At 38.8% G+C, this 25,362-nt stretch overlaps 1 long non-coding RNA gene across 2 annotated transcripts; it reads right to left on the bottom strand.

Annotated features, from left to right (window-relative positions):
- Positions 1 to 5,973: 5,973 nt before the first annotated feature.
- LOC109028892 (uncharacterized) lies at positions 5,974 to 24,961 on the bottom strand. Of its 2 annotated transcripts, XR_008669946.2 has the most exons (4): positions 24,587 to 24,961; positions 22,073 to 22,719; positions 7,372 to 7,508; positions 5,974 to 6,997 (listed from the first exon to the last, which is right to left on the bottom strand). It is a non-coding gene; the product is annotated as an uncharacterized lncRNA (long non-coding RNA). The 2 variants fall into 2 exon arrangements; XR_002007891.3 differs by lacking the exon at positions 24,587 to 24,961 and having other exon boundaries at positions 22,073 to 22,838.
- Between the last annotated feature and the right edge of the window lie 401 nt (positions 24,962 to 25,362).

The following is a 25,362-nucleotide window of genomic DNA, read 5'->3' as shown; positions in this document are numbered from 1 at the left end:
AGGCAGTGTGCTTTTGGGGGCCACAAGGCCATTAACATTATCATCAAATCATTTAGAAATATTTAAATAAGATCTTGTCTGAGAAATCATTTAGCACGTATCAGGTGTTCAGTCAAAGTTAGTTACCTTCCTTCGTTTTCTTATGGGAAAGGGGTCCAGATCCAGACCCAAAGAGTGGGTTCTTGGACCTCCTGCAAGAAAGAATTCAGGGCGAGTCCATAAAGTGAAAGCAAGTTTATTAAAAGTAAAGAAATAAAAGAATGCCTACTCCATAGGCAGAGCAGGAGCATGGGCGACTGAGTATACTTACACTTATTTCTTGATTATATGCTAAACAAGGGGTGGACAATACCGGGAACTGAGGGTTCTCCGCTTTTAGATCACATAGGGTAATTTCCTAAGGTTGCCATGGCATCTGTGAACTGTCATGGCGCTGGTGGGAGTGTCGTTTAGCATGCTAATGTATTGTAATTACTGTATAATGAGTAGTGAGGATGATTAGAGGTCACTTTGTCATCTTGGTTTTAATGGGATTTGGCCAGCTTCTTTACAGCACCGTTTTGTCAGCATAAGTCTATTGTGACCCGTATCTTATGCTGACCTCCTATCTCTTCCTGGCACTTAGAATGCCTAACCTCCTAGGAATGCAGCCCAGTAGGTCTCGGTGTTATTTTACCCAGCCCCTATTAAAGATAGGGTTACTCTTCAAATGCCTCTGACAATTTGGCCAAGGATAATCCCTTATTTCTTATGAAATGCCGCCTGCATTTCAGTTCACCTATTAGGTGTCTGCATGATGACAACTTGCTACTCTGTTCTTAAAAGTTCTCAAAGTTAAATATCGTCCTCCTATAACAAATCTATGCAGCAAACTAACTTAAAATGAACTAAAACAGTTCTGCCTGCTCTGCCATCTTCTTGGGCTTTGATCCAGGTGTCTTTAATCTCCTGCAATGACTGCTATAATGTCTATCATTTCTAGTCCAGGTGGCCAGCATCAGGACCTTTAGGCCCTGGAGTGTCAAATTTTGTGAGTCTCTTAAATCTTGGCTATTCAGTAACAAATTTGTGGCAGAGTGCCACTTTGTCACAAATATCAATCTCGGCTTTGAATTATAACCTCTATGTATTTTTCTGAAAGCCATATTGCTACTCATTACAGAGCTTGTGGTCCATCCTACCTGGTTTTATGAGAGAGAAACTTTGTTGCCTAATAGGAGCTTTAAGGAAAGTGTAGGGTACTGGATTTCACCTTCTACTGATTTTGTGTACCCAACCCACCACCTGCAAGGGCCTAGAGAAACTCTTTGAAGGGCCATCAAAAGGTATGCACAGATTATACACGTAAAGACTTACTGTGCACAATGCGTATATATTTTACCTGCATTGCCTGATGTCGCACTGTTTTGCTATACCTTTTTACTCATTTGTGGCCTACTTTATAAAAAATGGTCTGCATTTCTTCTTTAGTTTTTTCTTAGCTTTAAACTCGATTCATAGAAAGTAGAGTCAGTTGAGGCCGGGCATGGTGACTCACACCCATAATCCCAGAACTTTGGGAGGCTGAGGCAGGCACATCACGAGGTCAGGAGTTCGAGATCAGCCTGGCCAACATACTGAAACCCCGTCTCTACTAAAAATACAAAAATAAGCTGGGCATGGTGGCGCACGCCTGTAGTCCCAGCTACTCAGGAGGCTGAGGCAGGAGAATCGCTTGAACCCAGGGGGCGGAGGTTGCAGTGAGCTGAGATCGCGCCACTGCACTCCAGCCTGGGCAACAGAGCAAGACTTTGTCTCAAAAAAAAAAAAAAAAAAAAGTAGAGTCAGCTGAAGTACAGAAAACTTTATCAGTTGGGCTTTTTATTATCTTCTTAAAGTATTATGTATTTAAAATTTTAAAGAACACCATTTTTTTCGACTTTACTACTGGAATAATGTTTCTAACATGACATGGCTAAGGACACACAAACCCTTCCCTCTTTTGAGAGATAACTACTTCTTTTTTACATATTTTTTAATTTTTATTTTTTAAATTGTGATAAAATATAGATAATATAAAAATTTACAATTTTAGCCATTTTCCACAGAAAGTAGGGGTCCCCAACCCCTTGGCTGCAGATCGGTGCAGACTGGTACCAGTCTGCGTCATGTTAAGAATGGGGCTGCTCTGCCAGAGGTGAGGGGCGGGAGAGCAAGTATTACCACCTGAGCCCCGCCTCCAGTAAGATCAGCAGTGGCATTCGATTCTCATAGGAGCACAAACCCTGTGTTGTGAACTGTGCATGCGAGGCATCTAGCTTGCGTGCTCCTTATGAGAATCTAACTAATGCTTGATGATCTAAGGTGGAACAGTTTCATCCTGAAACCATTGCTCCCCCACCCCCATCCATGGAGTAATTATCTTTCATAAAACCGGTCCCTGGTGCCAAAAAGGTTGGGGACCACTGGTATAAAGCATGGTGGCATTCAGTACATTCACATTGTTGTGCAACCATCACGACCATTTATTTCCAGAACTTTTTCATCTTCCCAACTGAAACTCCATCCCATTAAACATTAACTCCCCGTCTCCACCCAACCACTACTCCCAGCCCCTGACAACCACCATTCTACTTTTTGTCTCTAAGAATTTGACTACTCTATGTACCTCTTACAAGTAGACTTATGCAGTATTTGTCTTTTCATATCTGGCTTATTTCACTTACTGTCATCTCCTCAAAGTTCATCCATGTTGTAGCATGTGTCAGAATGTTCTTCCTTTTTCAAGCTGAATAATATTTCATTGTATGTATGTATCACATTTTGTATACATTAATCCATTAATGGACACTCTTGTTGCTTCCACCCTGTGGCTATTGTGAATATTTACATGGTTTTTAATTTTAATTTTTATTTTTATATTTTATTTTATTTTTGAGACAGGGTCTCACTCTGTCACCCAGGCTGGAGTTCAGTGGCATGATCACAGCTCACTGCAACCTCCATCGCCTGTGCTCAAGTGATGCTCCCACCTCAGCCTCCCAAGTAGCTGAGACTGTAGGCACAGACCACCACACTGGGCTAATTTTTGTATTTTTTGTAGAGATGAGGTTTTACCACATCGCTCTGGCTGTCTCAAATTCCTGGGCTCAAGCAATCCACCCATCTCAGCCTCCCAAAGTTCTGGGATTACAGGCATCAGTCACTGCTCCCAGCCCTAATTTTATTTTTTATTGCTCCCTTCTTACCAGTGACTTTCCCAGCCCAGTTTTGTTCTTCCCAACTTCTGAACAAAGATCACTGTGATAATCAATCCACAAGTGACCACCCACTTCCCTTGTCCCTCTTTAGAGTTATCCCAAATCGTATCTTTAAAAGTCCTTCTCAGCCAGGCACGGTGGCTCACACCTGTAATCCCAGAATTTTGGGAGGCTGAGGTGGGAAGATCACTTGAGACCAGGAGTTTGAGACCAACCTGAGCAACAAAGCAAGATCTCATCTCTAAAATAAATAAATTAACTTAAAAATTTTAAAAAAAGAATTATCCAGGTGATATGGTTTGGATCTGTGTCCCTGCCCAAATCTCATGTTGAATTGTAATCCCCAGTATTGGAGGTGGTACCTGGTGGGAGGTGATTGGATCGTGGGTGTGGATTTTCTCATTAAGAGTTTAGCACCATCCCCTTGGTGCTGTCCTCATGACAGTGAGTGACTTCTCGCAAGATCTGGCTGTTTAAAAGTGTGGCACTTTGCTATCTCTTTCTTGCTCCTTCCCTGGCCATGTGACATGCCATTACCCCCTTTGCCTTCTGCCATAACTGTAAGCTTCCTGAGGCCTCCCCGGAAGCAGATGCCATCATGTTTCCTGTACAGCCTGCAGAACCATGAGCCAATGAAACCTCCTTTCTTTATAAATTACCCAGTCTCAGGTATTTCTTTATAGCAGTGCACAAATAGCTTGATATAAAAAATTGCTACTGAGAGTGGACCATTGCTATAAAGGAACCTAAAAATGTGGAAGCAGCTTTGAAACTGGATAACAGGCAGAGGTTGGAAGAGTATGGAGGGCTCAGAAAAGACAGGAAGATGAGGGAAAGTTTGGAACTTCCTAGAGGCTGGTTAAATTGTTATGACCAAAATGCTGATAGTGATATGGACAGTGAAGGCCAGGCTTAGGAGATCTCAGATGGAAATGAGGAACTTATTGAGAACTGGAGCAAAGGTCATGCATCTTATGCCTCAGCAAAGAGCTTAGCAGGATTGTGTCCATACCCTAGGGATATGTGGAACTTTGAATGCGAGAATGATAACCTAGAGTATCTGCTGGAAGAAATTTCTAAGCAGCAAAGTGTTCGAGAGGTGACATGGCTACTTCTAACAATCTATGCTCAGATGTGGGAGCAAAGAAATAAGTTGGGACTTATATTTAAAAGGGAAACAGCATAAAAGTCAGGAAAACCTGCAGCCTGACCGTGTGGTAGAAAATAAAAGCAGCCTTGAGACATTGCTCCTTACATCCAGCTGCTTGGGCTCCAACCACCACTCTAAGGGGTGGAATGATATAGTTTGGATACATGTCCCCACCCAATCTCATGTTGAATTGTAATTCCCAATGTTGGAGGTGGGGCCTGGTGGGAGGTGATTTGAACATGGGAGTGGGTTTCTCGTGAATGGCTTATCACCATCCCCTTGATGCTGTTCTTGTGACAGTGAGTGAGTTCTTGCAAGATCTGGTTGTTTAAAAGTGTGTGGCACTACCCACTCCCTTGCTCCTGCTCTGGCCATGTGATGTGCCTGCTCCTCCTTCACCTTTCGCTGTGATTGTAAGTTTCCTGAGGCTTCCCAAGAAGCCAAGCAGATAGCAGCATCATGCTTCCTGTACATCGTTTAGAATCATGAGCCAATTAAACCTCTTTATAAATTACCCAGTTTCAGGTATTTCTTTATAGCAATGCAAGAATAGCCTAATACACCTGGCATGGTGACACACACCTTTAGTCCCAGGTACTCAAGAGGCTGCGGCAGGATGATCATTTGAGCCCAGGAGTTAAAGGCTGCAATAAGTCACGATCACCCCACTGCACTCCTGAGTGACAGAGTGAGATTCTGTCTCTGGAGGGGAAGAAAAGGAAAAAAGTCCTTCCCTACTTTCTCTTAGGAGAGGCCCCTGGTTCCTCATGTTAACTGTTACAGGAAGTTCATAAACCTAACATTGTTACAATTATGTTCTTTGGGAACTTTATCTGATATACTTTATCACCATTCTATTAAACTAGAGTTTAATTTACAGAATATATTTATTTTATACTTTTATAGTACTAGCATAGAGCCATGTAGTAACGTTGGCAGTACTGGTTAGTGGTCACCAAAGTACTGAAACTATCTCATGCCTATAAGCTGTCCTATGGTTTAAAAGCATTTAAAAATATGCAGTAGGTACCCAATGAATACTCACTGGTTAATAATGATATCTCTTCTCTTCCTGTTTTGTGAAACTTTATCTTGATAAATGTTGATATAAGGGTTTATTGCTGATAACTGATAACTGCTGTTTACATCCCTCCAGTGGTCTGGGAAGGAATAAAGGATGACAGATCTTTTGGCTTTACCCTCTGTCACTGTAAAAACGCAGGATAAAAATAGTGGCCAAATTTGTAATCTTCAAAAATCCACCTTGTACAAAATGGATACTCTAAAAGTTTTTATGAAATTTGAATTGAAGTTCTTCTCAATTCAGTTCAACAAAGAATTACTGAGTACTTAGTGTGTATCCAACACTATGCTAGACTACAACAATAAAAAAATACATCTGTTAAACTGATATTTATTATACTGGACACCATAGGTATTTAAGTATTTATGAACTTGGAGTTGTTTGTTTTACAGATAAGGAAACGCCTTTAATTTTCCCATCTGTAAAATGGGTTATATGATGATTAAAAACGTATAGAACACTGTATACATTACGTAATAGGTGCTCATTTGCTTTGTTTCTTTAAGCAAATAGGAGATACAAGACAATATAAAGGAGATGGTGCCAATGCTTTAAATAATTATAGAGTGCTATAGGAATAAAGGAAAAGGGGATTCATTTTGACTGAAGAGATACAGGAGGATGAAACTGGGTTAGCTCTTGAAAGAAGAGAACTATGACAACAATTGCTGTGGGTAACAATATCCCAGACCGATAGAATACCTTGGACCTAAGCAACTAGGATGATTGTGCCTTTAAGTGAAAGAGAAGAACAGGAAGAACAGGTAAGAGTTGATGAGTTCAGTTTTGGAAAGACTGAAATTGTGTTTCCAGAGGAGATCTGCAAGGGGATATCTAGCAGGCAGCTGGAAAGAGGGCAGGGATAGAGACTTGCGCTTAGAAGGCGACTACATAGAGAAGATACCTGAAGCTATGGGAGGTAAAGCAATTGCAAGTTGTCTAAAAAGTGCAGCTATAGACCCATCTTAACCTTGAGAATTTTATTTCTTGCAAACTAATTAGCACATAAAGCAGATCCTCAATTTAATTTGTGCATATCGGCACATATAGAACAAATTGTTTGTGAAGCAAGCCAGCCTAAAGTCTATTTCTTGCAAAAGTAAGGAGTGCCCTGGGAGAAAACTCAGCTAAAGGAAAAATCAGCCAGAAGCAAAGAGCATTGTACAGCATGATAGCTAAGTTGGAGGGAAGGAGAGAATCATTCTGACAGCACAGCAACTGTCATGTTGATTTGTCTCCTAGCCTAGTCCTTACTGGACTCATGTCTAAGGCCAATGGCAGACAGAGAGCTGCAGGTTTTCTAAAAGGGCTTTTTCAATAAAAAGCACATATAATAATGTATCACACAACACTGAGTTCTCTGGTAGCACAATTTTTAAAACAGATAAAACTGACGCAAGGCAGTAGCAGGACTGGGGAACAGAGAGGAATGTTTCCTCTTCACTTTTGATATTTCCTTCCATGTGGAGGAAGTGCCTCTAGCATAACATTCCTGGCCCCTTGCACCTGGCTTCTCTTGTTCCCCTGTAAAAAGGTGAAGTAAACATCAAGATTTGGGACACAAATTAGACATGGGCAATCTAGTGCCATCTTTATTTTTCTAACCACTCCTCACTAAAGGAAAAATCCAACTACATCCTTGCTCACTTCACCAGGAACCACACTGAAACAGTGGCATTGTGAGAATTCTAGTATACTTGCCAACCAAAGCAAAGACAGTGTCCTGACGGGAACTTTTTAGGAATCCTAGAAATGCTTGGGCAGGAGGCTTTGGAGAGAGCAGTTATCCTGTGTTATTCAGGTGGGGGACATCAGAGAGTTATTTCTGTCAATGTGGTATCACACACTTGCACCCACATGCTATTGAGATTTAACCACCTCCCATACTACCAACTTACCTGGTGATCTCTAGGTGTCTTGATAACAAGCTTGAATCGATTAGTAGTTCGCATTGCAGCCAAATTCAGACAACTCTATCATTTTGAAGAGTCCAGTTTTAATTCCATGAGAAATTATGACATCAAACTAGAGTAATCTAAATGATTATTGGACAAAAGGAGATAGGTGTGAATAAAGATTCAGTGCAGGCCATGTATAATAAAAAAAGACAATAGGCTTTGGAGACAAAACAAAGCTGCATTCAAGCCCTATCTCAGCTACTTTATATCTGTATTTCCTCAAACAGGTTGACACTTGCAAACTAATTAGCATATAAAGTAGATCTTCAATTTAAGGTGTACATGTTGGCACATATAGAACAAACTGGTGAAAAAGCCTGCCTAAAGTCTGTTTCTTGGAAAAGGAGTGCCCTGGGAGAAAACTCAGCTAAAGGAAAAAGCAGCCAGAAACAAACACTCTAATCTTTTTGGGATTCATTTTACTCCTTTTAAAAATAGTTAAAGCACTACTTCATTTGAAGAATGATTGTAAAAATTTGCGATAATATTTGTGACAGCAACATGATGCCTGGCACATGGTAGGTTCTTAATAAGTAGTATAAATAAATCACTTATTATTATTTAATAAGCCCACTCCACTGAACAATTATAAACACTGATCACTTCTCATCATGTAGCCAACATTTGAGAAAACAAATTGTGACAGAGACTTGATAATTACGTATCAAATACACCTCTTTCTTCGTTAATAACATATTTTTGGTGTTTAGCTGGGCACTTTGACATCCTTGTGGCTGGGTATGGTCATGTGACTAAGTTCTAGCCTATGAAATTATGGGATTTCCAAAAGGTTTCTTAAAAGGAGTTGATTTAGTTGAGAAAATGCTCCCGTGGCCGGGTTCTTTTGCCTGTAATCCCAGTATTTTGAGAGGCCTAGGTGAGAGGATCACTTGAGCTCAGGTGTTCAAGACCAGCTTGGGCAACATAGCAAAACCCCATCTCTAAGAAAAAGAGAAAGTAAGTGCTCCTTTACCCTTCCTGATATCTGGAATTTTGGCTTGGCAATGATGCCCCAGTGTCTATATTGAAACATGATGTGATTTTGAGAATGAAACTAGTGGTGAGGACAGTGGAAGACAGTGAAGCAGAAAAGAACCACCTAAGTCTCTTGATGGTGGCTCAGGGGAGCCTTCATTCTAACTGGAAACTTAAGTCATGTAAAAGAAAATCCCTAGTAGATTAAGCCACTATGTTTACCACCTAACCCAATTTCTAACTCATACAGAACTCACTGTGGAGAGTGCCTATATTTAAATGGTGAGTAAGGAAAAGAACTCAGAAAAGGAAACAAATAGCTGTTGGTAAGAATGGGAGGGAGAGATTCAAGAAAATGCAGCCTTACAAAATTAAAGGAAGAGAAAGTTTGACTGAAGATGTGAAGGCACTGGTATTAGACTCAGGATGAGGTCTCAAAAGATGTCATTGTATTTCTCACTAGAAGCAAAATTCTACTGCAGCTTGAGAAACAAGAGAATTGCAAGTTGATAAAACACAGGAAATAAATGTTCTCTTTTGATATCTTAGGGAGAACGAAAGAAAAGTAGTAAAGGAACAAACTTCGCTAAGAGTAAAGAGTATATTGCAGCCAAAAGAAAAAGCTTAAGAAATGAAAGAGGCGGAGAGAGGAATAAAACTTAGAAAGGGATATATGCAAAAGATTCTGAAAGAACAAAACCATAGGTACAGATGCACAGCTATTGGACAAGCCTTAGAATTATCATTTTTATAAAGGAATCTTCTCCTTTGAATGAACTGTTTTTCACTGATTATTTTTTATTGATTTATATTCACTGATTATGTTTCACTGACAAAATGTTTTTCAAATGTAAGTGCTGACAACAGTAATTTTATTTCTACCTGGTAAATTAAGTACCATCTTCAAATACTTGCATTACATTTTAAATAAGCATAACAACACTCAGTATTTAATATTGAACAGGAAAAGATTTTACAACAACAAAAGTCTTCATATGGAAACGCAGTTGTTGGGGAAACTACAAAATTAGCTTAAATGGGCCTTCTATTTTTTTAAATTGTAATTGATAAAGAATAGACTGAGAGTAAATTAATATAGCAGAAGCATGTTCAGGAAATCAAATGCTCTTCAGAGCTTACCATGTACCTCTAAATTTCAGTCCCCATTTTGTGCCACAACTGAAGTTTTTAATAATATTTTTTTGTTTCATCTAATTGCATTTTGTTTTACAAAAATTATAAAGGTGATAATGCTAAACTTAGGCATTCCCATAAACGCAGACTCTACAAACTCCTCAATACTATTTCATTCCACGTATTGTCTCTATTTTGCTTCCTATAAAAATCAATAAGACGAATTATATGAATGTATTAATTTATTGCATCTACACCCAAAATATGTTTATTATGTGTCCTTAAAAAATACATCTTTTAAAGCAATAAGAAATATGTGCTTCACTTTAGAAAACACTTTGATTACTAATCCTAAACATTCTAAGCAGGAGGACATCTCCCATTTCCTATCTTCTAATTTGACACTGACTTCAAAGTGGTCTATTAATAATTTTATTCCAAGGGGAAAAAATAGGGAATAAAAAATGACAGACATAAAAAAATTAATGTTATGTTTTTTTGCCACATATAAACAATTGTTTCCAAAGCCAAACATTTCATGGGGGTTGGAGAGAGAGAATATGTGGTACCTCAGTGTTTCACCATGGGTTTAGGAGTCAGAAAGATCGACATTCAAATTCTGACTCTACTGATCACTGCGTGACCTTGGACTAGGAATAAAACCTATCTAATTGCTTTTTCCTCCATTTATGATTTAAAAAGAAAAAAAACTATCCCCTACTTTTTGAAATTACTGTGAAGATTACATCAGCTCATGTGTCAGCCACATCTTATGATAAATGAATGAAATTATTTATAATTATAATTAAATAATAAATGAAAACTATTTTATTATATTTGCTTCTCCCTCAGAAAATACATTTTGGCAGATATCTGAGAATTTTTTAATAGATATTCCTTTTTCTTTTTAGGTTCTTAAAATTCTCCAACGGCATAGCAACAGAGAACAGGACATTTGGCAATTCAAAAACTGCTATGCTTCCCCCTCTTTTTTTTTTTTGGAATTATGTTTCTGAAAAAGTTAGTTCAGTGAGACAGGAAACAGAACAATACATATATTCAAGAACTCTTGGCACTGGACCACTCCTAACCTGCTTAATTTTTTTTAGGTCAGTTGTTTTTAAGAGCTGCTCAAAAACTAATCACCTATTTATTTCTTTAGGAAAGAAAATGTGAAAGTTTGGTGATAGATAACCAAGTGGTTGATTAAAATAGAATTATTTCCATTCACTATAGTCAAAAGGTGGAAACAACCCAAAGTGTCCAGCAACAGATGAATGGATAAACAAAATGTGGTACACACATGCAGCAGAATGTTATTTAGTCATAAAATGAAATGAAGCTCTGATACATGTTACAATATGGATGGCCCTTGAAAACATTATGCTAAGTGAAATAAGCAAGACATAGAAAGACAAATACAATCATTGTCACTTGACAATGGGGATACACTCTGACAAATGTGTCCTTAGGCGATTTCATTATTGTTCAAACATCACAGAGTGTACTTACACAAACCTAGATGGTATAACCTACTACATGCCTGGGCTATATGTTATAGCCTATTGCTCCTAGGCTACAAACCTGTACAGCACGTGACTGTACTGAATACTGTAGGCAATTGTAACAGAATTGTATTTGTGTATTTAAATATATCTAAACAGAAATGGTACAATAAAATATGGTATTATAATCTTATGGGACTGTCATGACATATGCAGTCAGTCATTGCCTGAAATGTTATTATGTGGTTCATGACTGTATTGCATTATTTCACGTATATGAAATAACTGGAATAGGCAAATTTATGGACACAGAAAGTAGACTGGAGGTTACCATACTTAGCGTGTACACAGTTTGGGGTGATGAAAAAGTTTTAGGGTGATAGTTGCACAACTTTGTAAATGCACTAAATGTTCCTAAATTGTACACCCTAAAATGGTTAAAATGGCCAATTTTAGGTTACATATATTTTAACCCAATGAAAAATTGTAATAGAATTATTTCATAATGAAAATGAATTCTAAATTTTAATTTAAAACTTGCAGATCATCAAATTTGGGATAATCTTCTTAAAATATAAACTAGAGGACATTAAATTCACACTCAAGCTATATTGCCAGTTCTTCCTGTATTACTTTGAGGCTTTACACAATCACAGTCAAAATCATAATTGAATTTTTCTTCAAACTTGAAAAGTAGTGTTTTAATCCAATTTTGAGCTCTGAAAAATTAGATAAATGAAAGCATTTGTTTAATAGTGTTGGAGAAATTGACTAGGGGAAGAATTGGTTCAACTAGAATTCATACAAATTACTAAAATAAATTTTAGATTGATCAAACAGTTAAATATAAAAAAGTTATGAAAAATTGTGCAAACATATGATTGAATTTTTTGCGGGGGGGTAGGAAAGGAATGTATAAATCTCAAAAGAGCAGAAGGAGAGGGGTGGAGCAAAATGGCCAAAAAGAAGGCTCTATCCATCATCCTCACCCCCTGTAGGAGAACCAAATGTAACAACTATCTACAGAAAAAGAGTACCTTCATAGGAACCAAAAATCAGGTGAGCACTCAAAGTACCTGGTTTTAACTTCATATTGCTGCAAGAGGCACTAAAGATGATAGAAAAGATAGTTTTGAATTTCCAACAGCATGCCTCCCACATCCCCAACAACCATGTGGTGCAGAGAGAGAATCCATGGCTTGGGAGAGCGAGAGCACAGAGATTGTGAGACTTTTCACTTAACTCAGTGATGCCCAGTCACAGCAGAAAGCAAAACTGGGCTGAGCTTAGCTGACACAAGCCCACGGAGGGAGTATTTAGACAAGCCTTAGCCAGGAATCGCCCATCCCAGCAGCCCATTTCAGTGGTCAGAACTTGAGTTCTGGTAAGCCATGCCACGTAGGCTAACATGCCCTGGGCCCCTACTAAACATGAAAGGCAGTTCAGGCCACAAGGATTGCAAGTCTTAGGCAAGTCCTAGTGCTGAGCTGGGCTCAGAGCCAGTGGCCTTCAGAGGCATGCAACCTACTGAGACACTAGCCAGGGCAGGTAAGGAGTGCTTTCACCACCCCTCCCCCAGCCCCAGGCAGCACAGATCGCAGGTCCAAAAGAGACCCCTTCCTTATTCTTGAGAAGAGAAGGGAAAGAGGGAGGAATAGTAAAGAGGACTTTGCCTTGAATCTTGGATACCAGCTTAGTCACAGTATGGTAGGGCACCAGTCAGAGTCTTCAGGCCCCCATTCCAGGCCCTAGCTCCCAGAAGACATTTCTAAACACACTCTAGGCCCAGAGGGAATCTACTACATTGAAAGGAAGCACGCAGTTCAGGCAGGACATATCACCTATTGACTAACGAGCCCTTGGGCCCTAAATAACCAGCAGTGACACATGGACATTACACCACGGGCCTTGGGTGACACTCTGAGACATGCTAGCTTCAGGTGAAACCCAGCATATTTCCAGCTGTGGTGGCTATGGTGAGAGACTTCTCCTGCTTGGGAAAAGAAGAGGGAAAAGTAAAGAAGACATTGTCTTGTACCTCAGATACCAGCTCAACCACAGGGGGATAGAACACCAAGCAGGCTCTTGGGGTTCCAGATTCTAGGCCTTAGCTCTTGGACAGCATTTCTGGACCTACCCTGGGCCAGACAGGAGCCCACTGCCCTGAAGGGTGAATCCCACGACTGGCAGCATTCACCACAAGCTGACTGAAGAGACCTTGGGCCTTATGTGAATATTGGCGGTAGCCTGGCAGTACTCCTCATGAGTCTGTAGTGGTGGTGGCAATGGGGTGAAGCTCCTGTGCCTGTGGAAAGTGGAGGCAAGAGTAGGAAGGACTGTCTCATAGTTTGAGTGCCAGCCACAGAACAACAGAACACCACATACGTTTCTAAGGTGTTTGAACAGTCCCTAGCTCCTGGATGGCATCTCTGGACCTGCATGGAGTCTGGGGAAACTCACTGACCTGAAGTGAAGGACACAAGCCTGGCTGGCTTTGCCATCTGCTGATTGTAAAGCCCTAGAGCCTTGAGAAAACATGGACATTAGCCTGATAGTGGCTACAGAGGGCCTTGGGCAAGATCCAGTGCTGTGCTGACTTCAGGTGTGACCAAGCATAGTCCCAATGGTGGTGGTCTTAAGGGTGCTTCTGTCACCCCATTCCCAGCTCCAGGTGGCTCAGCACAGAGAGAGACCCTGTTTGGGAGAAAGTAAGGGGAGAGAACAAGAGTCTCTGCCTGGTAATCTAGAGAATTGTTTTGAATCTTATCTAAGACCATGAAGGTTGTACCTCTATGAGTCTGAAAGAACTTACAGTGTTACTGGGCTTGGGGTGACCCTTAATGCAGAAATAGCTTAGATCACAATACCCAAGTCCTTTTAAATACTTGGAAAGCTTTCCCAAGAGAGATGGGAACAAACAAGCCCAGACTGTGAAGACTGCAATAAGAACTTAACCCTTCAATGCACAGACACAGACAAACATCCACAAGCATCAAAAAAACCCAGGAAACTTGATCTTACCAAATGAACTAAATAAAGCATGAGGGACCAATCCTGGGAAAACAGAAATATGTGACTTTTCAGACAGAGAATTCAAAATAGCTGAGGAAATGCAAAAAAAAAAAAAAAAAAAAAAAAAATCAAGATAACACTGAGAAGGAATCAAGAATTCTATCAGATACATTTTAAAAATAATTCAAAAGACTCAAACAGAAATTCTGGAGTTGAAAAATGCAACTGACATACTGAAGAATATATCAGAGTATCTTAATAGCAGAATTGATCAAACAGAAGAAAAATTATTGAGCTTGAAACAGGCTATTTAAAAATACATAGAGGAGACAAAAAAAAGAATTTCTTAAAAATGAGGAATGCCTACCGGTTCTAAAAAATAGCCTCAAAGGGCAAATATAAGAGTTATTGGCCTTAAAGAGAGGATAGAGATAGAGATAGGGATAGAAAATTTATTCAAAGGGATAATAAAAGAGAAGTTCCCAAACCTAGAGAAGGAAATTAATATCCAAGCACAAAAAGGTTAGAGAACACCAAGCAGATTTAATCTAAGAAGTCTACCCCAAGACATTTAATTATCAAGCTCCAAAAGGTCAAGGATAAAGAAAGGATTTTAAATACAGCAAGAGAAAAGAAACAACATACAATGGAGCTCCAATATTTCTGGCAGCAGACTTTTCAGTGGAAACCTTACAGTCCAGGAGAGAGTGATATGACATATTTAAAGTGCTGATGGAAAAAAGTTGTTTACCCTAGAATAGCATATGCAGCAAAAATATCCTTCAAATATGAAGGAGAAATAAATACTTTTCTAGGTAGGCAAAAGCTGAGGGATTTCATCAACACTAGACCTTTCCTAGAAGAAATGCTAAATGGAGTTCTTCAATCTGAAAGAAAGGGAGGTTAACGAGCAATAAGAAATCATCTGAAGGTGTAAAACTCACTGGTAATAGGAAGTACACAGAAAAGCACAGAATATTATAACACTGTAACTATGGCATGTAAACTACTCTTAAGTGAAAAGACTGTAAGATGAACCTATCAAAAGTAATAACTACAACTTGCCAAGACATAGACAGTACAATAAGATATAAATAAAAATGACCAAAAGTTAAAAAGTGCGAGGACAAAGTTATGGTGTAGAGCTTTTATTAGTTTTCTTTCTGCTTGTTTGTTTATGCAAAGTGTTATCAGAATAAAAAATGAGTTATAAGATGGTATTTGCAAGCCTCATGATAACCTCAAATTTAAAATCATACAACAGATACACAAAAATAAAAAGCAAGAAATGAAAGCATACCATCAGAAAAAAAACCTTCATAAAAGGAAGGCAGGAAGGAAAAAAAGAATAAAGAGAAGACCACAGAAGAGCCAGGAAACAAATAACAAAATGGCAGGAGTAAGTCCTTACTTATTAATAATAACATTGAATGTAAATGGACTAAACTCACCAATCAAAAGACAGAGTTGCTGAATGGATAAAAAATAAGACCCAATGATCTGTTGCCTACAAGACACACACTTCACCTACAAAGACACACAGATTGAAAATAAAGGGGAAAAAATGATATTTAATGCTAATGGAAACCAAAAAAAGAGCAGGAGTGGCTATACTTAGACAAAATAGATTTCAAGACAAAAATGAGAAGCAATGAAGAAGGTCACTATATAATAATAAAGAGGTTAATTCAGCAAGAAGATATAACAATTGTAAATATATATACACCTAACACTGAGCACCCAGATATATAAAGCAAATATTATTAGGGCAAAAGAAAGAGATAGACTCTAATACAATAATAGCTGGAGACTTCAACACCCTACTTTCAGCATTGCACAGATCATCTAGACAGAAAATAAAGAAACATCGGATTTAATGTCCACTGTAGTCCAAATGGATCTAATAGAGATTTACAGAACATTTCATCTAACAGCTGCAGAATACACATTATTCACCTTAGTACATGGATCATTCTCAAGCATAGACCATATGTTAGGCCACAAAACAAGTCTTAGAACTTTCAAAAAAATGAAATTATATAAAGCATCTTCTCTGACCACAATGGAATAAAACTAGAAATTAATAAAAGAGGAACTTTGGAAACTATACAAACACATAGAAATTAAATAATATGCTCTTGAACAGCCAGTGGGTCAAAGAAGGCATTAAAAAGGAAATTGAAAAATTTATTGAAACAAATGATAATAGAAACACAACAAACCAAAGACCTATGCAATACAGTGAAAGCAATATCAACAGGGAAGTCTATAGCTACACAGGCCTAAATCAAAAAGGAAAAAAAACACTCAAACAGCCTAACAATGCATTTTACAGAGCTAGAAAAGCAAGAGCAAACCAAACCTCAAAGTAACAGAAGAATATAATAAAAATCAGAGCAGAAATAAATGAAATGGAAATTAAAAAAAACAAAAGATCAATGAAACAAAAAGTTGTTTTTTCAATACATAAACAAATTGACAAACCATTAGCGAGACCAACTAATACAAAAGGAGAGAAGACTCAAATAGATAAAATCAGAGATGAAAAAGGACATTGCAACTGATACCACAGAAACTCAAAGGATCATTAGTGGCTACTATAAGAAAGCAGAAGCCAATAAATTGGAAAATCTAGATGAAATGGTTAAATTCCTAGACACATACAATCTGCCAAGATTGAACCATAAAGAAATCCAAAAGCTGAACAGACCAATACCAAGTAATGAGATCAAAGCTGTAATAAAAACTCTCTATTCCTCCTTTTGTAGAGAGCCGAAAATGACAACAACAAAAAGGCTCCCAGAAAAGAAAAAGTAAGATTTAGTATTTGCTAGCAAAATAGGGTGACTGTAGTCAAAAATAATTTAATTATACATTTTAAAATAACTAAAAAGAGTATAACTGAATTGTTTGTAACACAAAGGATAAATATTTGATGTGATGCATACTTACCCTGATGTAATTATAATGCATTGCACACCTGTATCAAATATATCATGTATATAAATATATACACCCATAAATATATACTCTATGTACCCACAAAAATTAAGAATAAATAAAAGAGCAAATGAAACCACACAAGAAAACAAGGTTAACTTTCACCCCTCTACCTCCATGCACACACAACATGGACATTTACTATTTATTTTAAGACTTCAAAAAGCATTGGAAACAAAATTAACCAGGGAAAATATTTAGAAGAAACATTTCAAACAATGTTCTGGTATTCTTAAATACGAAGAGCTTTTGAGGATCAATAAGAGGAATGTAAAATTCTAATAAGGAAATGGACAAAGGATAGGAACACAGAATTCATGAAGGAATATAATTGGTACATAGAAGCAAAAATATCCAACTCATTAATAATAAAAGAAATTTTAAAATAGTTATCACTTTGATTAAAATACCAATAGACTTTAAAAACTAGACAAACTGATTATAAAGTTTATATAGAAAAACAGGGCCAGGCACAGTGGCTCACACCTATAATCCCAGCAGTTTGGGAGGCCGAGGCAAGCAGATCACTTGAGGTCAGGAGTTCAAGACTAGCCTGGTCAACATGGTGAAACCCTGCCTCTATTAAAAATACAAAAAAATTAGCTGGGCATGGTGGCACATGCCTGTAATCCCAGCTACTCAGGAGGCTGAGGCTGGAGAATTGCTTGAATCCGGGAGGCGGAGGTTGCTGTGGGCCGAGATCATGCCACTGCACTCCAGCCTGGGTGATAGAGCAAGACTCAGTCTCAAAAAAAAAAAAAAAGAAAAAGAAAAAAAAATAAACATGTAATAATTAGCAAAATTCTGAAAAAGAAGAGTGATGGCATATGGCATGGGTGTGGGGTAAGTCCTCCAATAATTAGGTTCTAGGCAATAAACAGTCAAATATTTACACATAAAGTCCAGAAATAGACCTAATACAATGGGGGAATTTAGAATATGGTAATGACACCACTTTATATAAGTGGGATGTCTTAGTCCATTTGTGCTCCTATTTATAATAGAATACTTGAGATTGGGTAATTTATAACAAACAAAAATATATTGACTCCCAATTCTGGAGGCTGGGAAGTCTGAGATTAAGGTGCCTACAGGTTCAGTTTCTGGTGACGCCATTTTCTTCTTCCAAGATGGCACCTTACTTGCTTCATCCTCCAGAAGAGAAAAAGGCTGTATTCTCACATTGCAGAAGGTAAAAGAGCCAAGAGAGAGAGCCCACTTTTAAAAGCTCTTTTATTAAGGCATTAAACACACCCATGAGAGTGGAGCCCTGATGACCTAATCACCTCTTAAGACCCCACTTCCCAATCCCGTTACGTTGACAATTACATTTTAACATGAGTTTTGGAGTGGACAAACATTCCCCAAAAGTAGCCTGGGGAAAAGATGGATTAATAATAAATTTTATTAGCAATTGGGTAGTTATTTGGAAAAAAATCTTAAATGGCTCCTGACTTCACAATTTATACCAAAATAAAGTCTAAATGGATTAAGCATCTAAATGGGAAAAATTAAAAATAAAATTGCTCGAAGAAAACAATAGCAACTAGTTTTGGTGATTTTCTTTTTTGCAGAATCCAGGTCCTGGAACAATGGTGTGGCAGATTGAATTTTTTTTTTTTTTTTTTTTTTGAGACGGAGTTTCACTCTTGTTGCCCAGGCTGGAGTGCAATGGCATGATCTTGGCTCACCACAACCTCTGCCTCCCAGGTTCAAGCAATTCTCCTGCCTCAGCCTCCCGAGTAGCTGGAACTATAGGCATGCACCACCATGCCCGGCTAATTTTGTATTTTTAGTAGAAATGGGGTTTCTCCGTGTTGGTCAGGCTGGTCTTGAACTCCTGAGCTCAGGTGGACCACCCGCCTTGGCCTCCCAAAGTGCTGGGATTACAGGCGTGGGCCACTGCGCCCAGCCAGCAGATTGAATTTTTAAAAGATGATCAAAACAATAGCTACTGTCTGACACTCTTCTCTTACAATCTGACTTTGAAATTCCTCTGAATAGTAGGCTTTGTGCCCGCTCACCTTAAAAATAGACGATTGTGACTGCTTTGACCAATAAAGTACATGAGAAGGGACTTCTCAGGCTAGATCATAAAATACCCTGTATTTCCACCTGGCTGTCTAGGGATGCTCACTCTTGGAACCCAGACACCATGCTGTGAGGAAGCCCAAGGAGGCCCACATGGAGAGGAACCAAAGCACCCAGCTCACAGCCCTTTCTGAGCACCCAGACAATAGCCAGCCCCAAGTTGATAGCCATGTGAGTAAGCCACCTTGAAAGTGGATCTTTCAGCCCCCATTAAGTCACCTCAGTGATGCTAAGTGGAGCAGAGAAGAGCCATCCCTGTTGAATCTGGCCAAATGATTGTTTTTTTAGCCAGTGAGATTTAGGGTGGTTTGTTAAAAAGCAATAGATAATTAGAACAAATGAATTTTTACCTTCACTGCTAGGAACTGGGTCACTCTCTTATTTCTTAGGCAAAGAAATATTAATGTTTATTTAAGGAAACATTATTTTTTTTTAGAAAAGAAAGTATATTGTACCCTGATGCCAAAATAAAGGAAAGCAATAAGACACATAAAATGGTAATCTGCAAATTTCCTGAAAAATGTTCTTATCAGATCCGTAAAAATTGCATTCAAATAATCACAACTCAAGACCTCTGGGTTATATTAAGTGCAAAAAGCACCATGTGAAAAAAAATAGAGAACATGAAAATATATTTGATAAAGAAACAGTAGAAAGACACAAACTAAGAAAATGATTCCTTACTGGGAACTGGTAGGGAATGAGCTGACAGGAACAGGATTGAGTGGAATACTTCGCAAAATACACCTTTTAATATTGTTTTGATTTTTGAACCACACAAATGTATTATCTATTCTAAGAAATAAATTGTAAAAGCAACACAAATAATTTTAAAATGGTATATCAATAGAGCTTTGTATTTCAAAAGTCAATACTAAGATAAATATAACAATGATTCTGTTCAATTTGGCTTTTCATTTACTGAGAATATAAACTACATATAACTGTAATTGTTGCATAAGTAGTTATGCCCTTGGCATTTTTGCTATTATCATTTACAGACAGAAAATTACCAAAATAATAAAAACTAAACAATTTTTTATTTTAAGCATAAAACATAAGAATTTCATAAATCAAGCCACAAAAGCAGTTTTGTCTATGTTCAATGCTGCCACACATAATTAAAATAAACATAATAGTTTAGAATTTGATCTTCGGAACATTTAAAATTCCTCTTTTAGCTATTTTGAAATACATAATACATTATTATTAACTGTGATCACCATGCTATGCGATAGTACACCAGAATGTATTCCTCCAGTCTAACTAAAACTTTGTACCCTTTGATCAATGCCTCCCCTTTCCCTGTCTACCCCACCAGCCTCTGATAACCATCATTCTACTCTCTACTTCTATGAGTTCAACTTTTTTAGATGAGATGGGATAATGTTTTAAAATATTAATGACAATGTGAAACTAAAATCTAAGTGATTGTGTTAAAGCCCTGCAGTAGAGGTGGTCTTTATGTGAGAGGCAGAAGAGAAGCAGCAAGGAATGTGAAGGTATGTGATATGGCTTAGCTGTGTCTCCCCCGAAATCTCACCTTGAATTGTAGTTCCCATAATTCCCATGTGTCATGGGAGGGAACTGGTGGGAGGTAACTGAATCATGGGGGTGGTTATCCCCATGCTGGTGTTCTTGTGATAGTGAGTTCTCACATGATCTGATGGTTTTATAAGCTTCTCCCTTTGCTCAGCTCTCATTCTTCTCTCCTGCTGCCTTGTGAAGAAGAATGTATTGGCTTCCCCTTCTACTATGATTGTAAGTTTCCTGAGGCCTCTCCAGCTATGCTAAACTGTGAATCAATTAAACTTCTTTCCTTTATAAATTACCCAGTCTTAGGTCTCAGATGTCTCTTCATAGCAGCATGAGAATGGACTAATAGAGTTTGCTGAAGGTATTTTCTTGGTGGAGTGCAGGGGAGACAGATATAATAAATACTGTTGTAGTGGCTTTGTACTATGTCTACTTAGCTGAGGTGGAACTATGGTTCCCAGAATTCCTTTCTCTGTCTAGTTTCCATTTAGAGTTGGTGTTGTACACCAATGCCAACAAACGCCAGGATTTGACTGGCCTTTGTTCCTGGTTCCTGGGAGAGAACCTCTATATTCTTGGAATTTCCCAAGTGACAGGAGTGTCTTTATTATTCCTGGTGAGCCCTGATCATTTATGCTACAAAGATGACCTCTATAGGGTCCCTAGATATTTCAGGATGAGGCCAGGCCATGCTAGAAAAGTCAACCACATGATTATAGGGTTGGGGCTTTATGCCATGTGGTATCAGTCTGATATTGATTGGGATTGGAGGGGACCAGAGACTGAGTTCAATCACATGGCCAAGGATTCAATGATGCATATGTAATGAAACTCCAGTAAAAACTCTGGCTATTAAAGCTTGGATAAGGTTCCAGGCTGATAATACACAGTGACAGGGAGTGAACACAGAAGTTTCACCTTCAGGACCTGCCTGGGTCTCACTCTATGCATCTCCCCTTTTGGCTGGTTTTGATGTGTTTTCTTTTGCTTTAATAAATCTGTAACCTTAAGTATAGCTTTTTCCAAAGTTCTGTGAGTCTTTCTAGCAAGTTATTAAACCTAAGAAAGTAGTGGAAACTGTTGAATTTGTAGCCAGTTGGCCAGAAGTCTGGGTGGCCTGGGAATCCCTGAGCATGCGGTGGATGTCTGAATTGAGAGCAGTCTCATAGAGGACTGAGCCCTTAGCCTGTGAAATTTGGCCTAACTCCAAGCAGTTAGTGTCAGAATTGCAATGCCGCTGACCACAAGAGAAATTTGCTTGAGATTTGGAAGTCACAGGGAAGTAGCAGCCATAATTTTTACCCTCTGGAAGATTGATGCAGGATGCCAGGCACTGTGGAACCTCATGCACATTGTTGCTGATCCCCTGGCTCACCTCGTTGACTCACCTTGTTGGCATGTGGCAGCACCCAACCCGCAGCTCCTCCAGCTGCTGACACATCTCCTCAAACTTCTCCGTGTTCTGGGCCAAAGATATGTGCAGCCCTATAGCTAGAGGTGCCAGCTACTCCTGCAGGCCTCAGGCCATCCAAGTCACATAAGGTGGAGTAATGAAAGACAGATGTAAGCTCCATCTTTTTCTAGAAGTTTTTGGTTGGTTCCTGCTTTTGTTCTTGTTCACCTTTCCTTCCCAACTCCTGGTCTGGCTGACCCACGGTGACTTCAGGCCCAGCACCACATACAGTCCAGCAGATTACTCCACCAGCAATCCCAGTGGCATAATGTTTGAATCCCTAGAATCAGACTCTTATTCTAGATCACTCTTTGTTCTGCTTCTCTGATTTTGACCTTGACTGATACAACTGTTTCAGTCTGTCCATTGATAGAAAATGACAAGTTTGTGATTGCTGAGAATTTAAGGGGAAGCACCATGGGAATAAAAATAGTATGATACTAGAGTTCTCAGCCCTAACAGAATATTAGTCTTTAAAAAAAATACTGGTATCACTCTCTTCCTCTGAGATTTTGGGGTAAAGTTTAGGCACTATTTTCTTGTTGAAAGGTGATTACAGCTTGCACTCAGAGTTATGAAATGCTGCAGTAGATGAAAGAAAAAGAACAAAGAAAGGTGATCAATATCACAAACATACACATAGAAGAAAGCATAGCAGGAATACATCAGAACATAAGAGACTCTCCTGAATTCAAATGGCAGAGAAGTACTAAAAAGTAACCAATAGACAAAGACATATTAGACAAATATTAATTAAAATAAAGAAATGATGATAGTAATATAAAACAAAATAGAATTAAAAGTTAAAAGAATGAAAATGGGCCAAGGGTATTTACATTGATAAAGTTTATAGTACATGATGAAGAAATGTTATCATTCTTTTTGCAACTAGCATAGCTTGGAGTTACACAAGGCAAAAACTGACAGACATACTCAGAGAAAAATGAGAAAGTAAAATCATCTCTCTCAGAATTAAGAGATTAAGAAGAGAAAAAAATCAAGAATTTGAAAAATATAATTAACAAGCCTTATGTATCATATTAGAAGCTCTTTTAATGCCACATACCTGATTCATTGGATTAACTGATGTTCTGTATTCTTTCTATAACAAATGCCAATGCCCTTGACATGCGAAGGCTAGAGGAGTAAGCCACTTTCGTATATTCACCCACTTTTTCTCTCACCAGTTAAGTTATTCCAGACCTTCTAATGTCAGATCTTATTAATAATTTATTTTTAAATATTATGCAAACTAATAAAATATGAAGGTAAAAAATAGTAGTTCTTTCTAGAAAACTAGTTGAATACTTTGTAAAGATTCAATAAAGATGGATCGTTTTGAAATTTGTTGTCAGATAAGTATGCATAAAACAACTATAAAATGATTTGAGAGAGAATCTTGGAAAACTTGAATACTCCACCAGTTTCTCTACATTTGCCTTGCACCATAAAGAAACCCAAATTAGAAATCATAGGCAATGCAGTCTGGTAGTGATTTCTACAAGAAAGCAGACTGAACTCCAATCAGTGTACTCAGGATTTTTTTTAAAAGACTAAAAAAAGTCCTGGCCCTGCATCAAAAGACTGACAACTGAATGTATATTTTTGTGTATTACATTAAAATAAAATGCATAGAAATGTTTTATTTTTTAAATGACCCCTCAGTCTGACTTTTGCGTTTACAAATCTTATCAGGTAAGAGAGCATTTTGTAAAGATAAAATTTTGACACAGAGAAAACAAATCTTTTTCAAACATCCATGAAACCATTATAGAAGTTGGGAAAAGAAATCATGAAGCAAATACCATGCAACTAATGTGAGGCCATGCCGGAGTCACACAGTGCATGACAGACTCAGCCAGGGAGGTTGGATGTGGGCCTAGACTCTCTTGGCATCTTCTGGAGAGGTGTGCTTGAGCAGCGGTTCAGCCTAGCTAACTCATTGCCAGGCAACCTAGAAAAATCCTGTTATCAACCTGTTAGCAATCTGGTTTGTCTCTTTATGGGTTTTTATTACATAGGTTACATTCTCTGTCTACAAAGCTATGAAATTAGAAATCACAACAGAAGAATGGAGAAAAAAGGTCATTTAGAAATAAAGACTCCTCTGAATATCTAGTTAAAAGAGAAAAATCAAAACTAAAAATACAGACTATTAAAAATGAAGAAGAGTGAGTGCATTACAAATCAAAAACCATAGGTTAACTTCAACTTCTGGCCAAGATGGAGTAATAGGGATTAGATTTACCCTCCTGCCTGAACCACCCAATACAAAGGCAAAATACGTAAAACAAGACCACGGACATCAAGAACAAAGGACAGTGATCCCAGAGGAACAGAAAACAAATGAAGTGAGTCGCATGATTACCTTGCGTGCTACCTTGAGGGAACGTTTAGGCGGCATTGTGTGGGGTTGGGGGACAGGGCAGGCAGAGCCTGGCAAACTCACTGAGTTCAGAAGACACAGCTGAGAGTCCAGCGAAACAAAGGCAGCTGGAATGGCCGGTACACAGCACTGAAAAGCGATAAGTTGCACAGGGAGAGAACTCCCGGAGACCTGCAGGTTTTCTCCCGTATTCATGAGACAGCTGATCAGTATACAGGTTTGAAGAAACTACCTAAAGATGGAGAAAGGATGTCCCAAAAGAACTAGAGGGAATACTTCTCAGCACTCACATATGACCACAATCAGTGTCTGTTCCCACTAGCCAGAATGGGACATTTCATAACTCATGAGGCATCTACCTATTAGAGTATTCAAGAGTCTTGCCTCACTAATGGGGTGAATTAACCCAAGACTAAATACTTGTCAAATGCCACCTAACAAACCTTAAAACCAAGTCCTTAAAAGCAAGTCCCCTAACCCTAACCCCTAACCCCTAACCCCTAACCCGAACCCGAACCTGACCCCGAACCCTAGCTCTAGCCCTAGCCCTAGCCCTAACCCTCACCCTCGCCCTCGCCCTCACCCTCACCCTAACCCATAACCCTAACCCTAACCCCTCACCCTCACCCTAACCCTAACCAGCCCCCAGGGTCCCCCGATCCACCTGCAGCTTTTCGCAAAGTCTATGGTCCCACCCTGTCCTCCTCCTACACATACTCGGATGCTTCCTCCTCAACCTTGGCACCCACCTCCTTCTTACTGGGCCCAGGAGCCTTCAAAGCCCAGGAGTATGGTCAAGGCAGCAGAGCAGGCCCCCTGTGGCCCCTACCCCTGGGGAT

This window comes from Gorilla gorilla, chromosome 9 (assembly GCF_029281585.2).
Source record: "Gorilla gorilla gorilla isolate KB3781 chromosome 9, NHGRI_mGorGor1-v2.1_pri, whole genome shotgun sequence".
Lineage (NCBI taxonomy): Eukaryota > Metazoa > Chordata > Mammalia > Primates > Hominidae > Gorilla > Gorilla gorilla.
The sequence above is the reverse complement of the archived record's forward strand: the minus strand, read 5'-3'. Positions and strand labels throughout refer to the sequence as shown.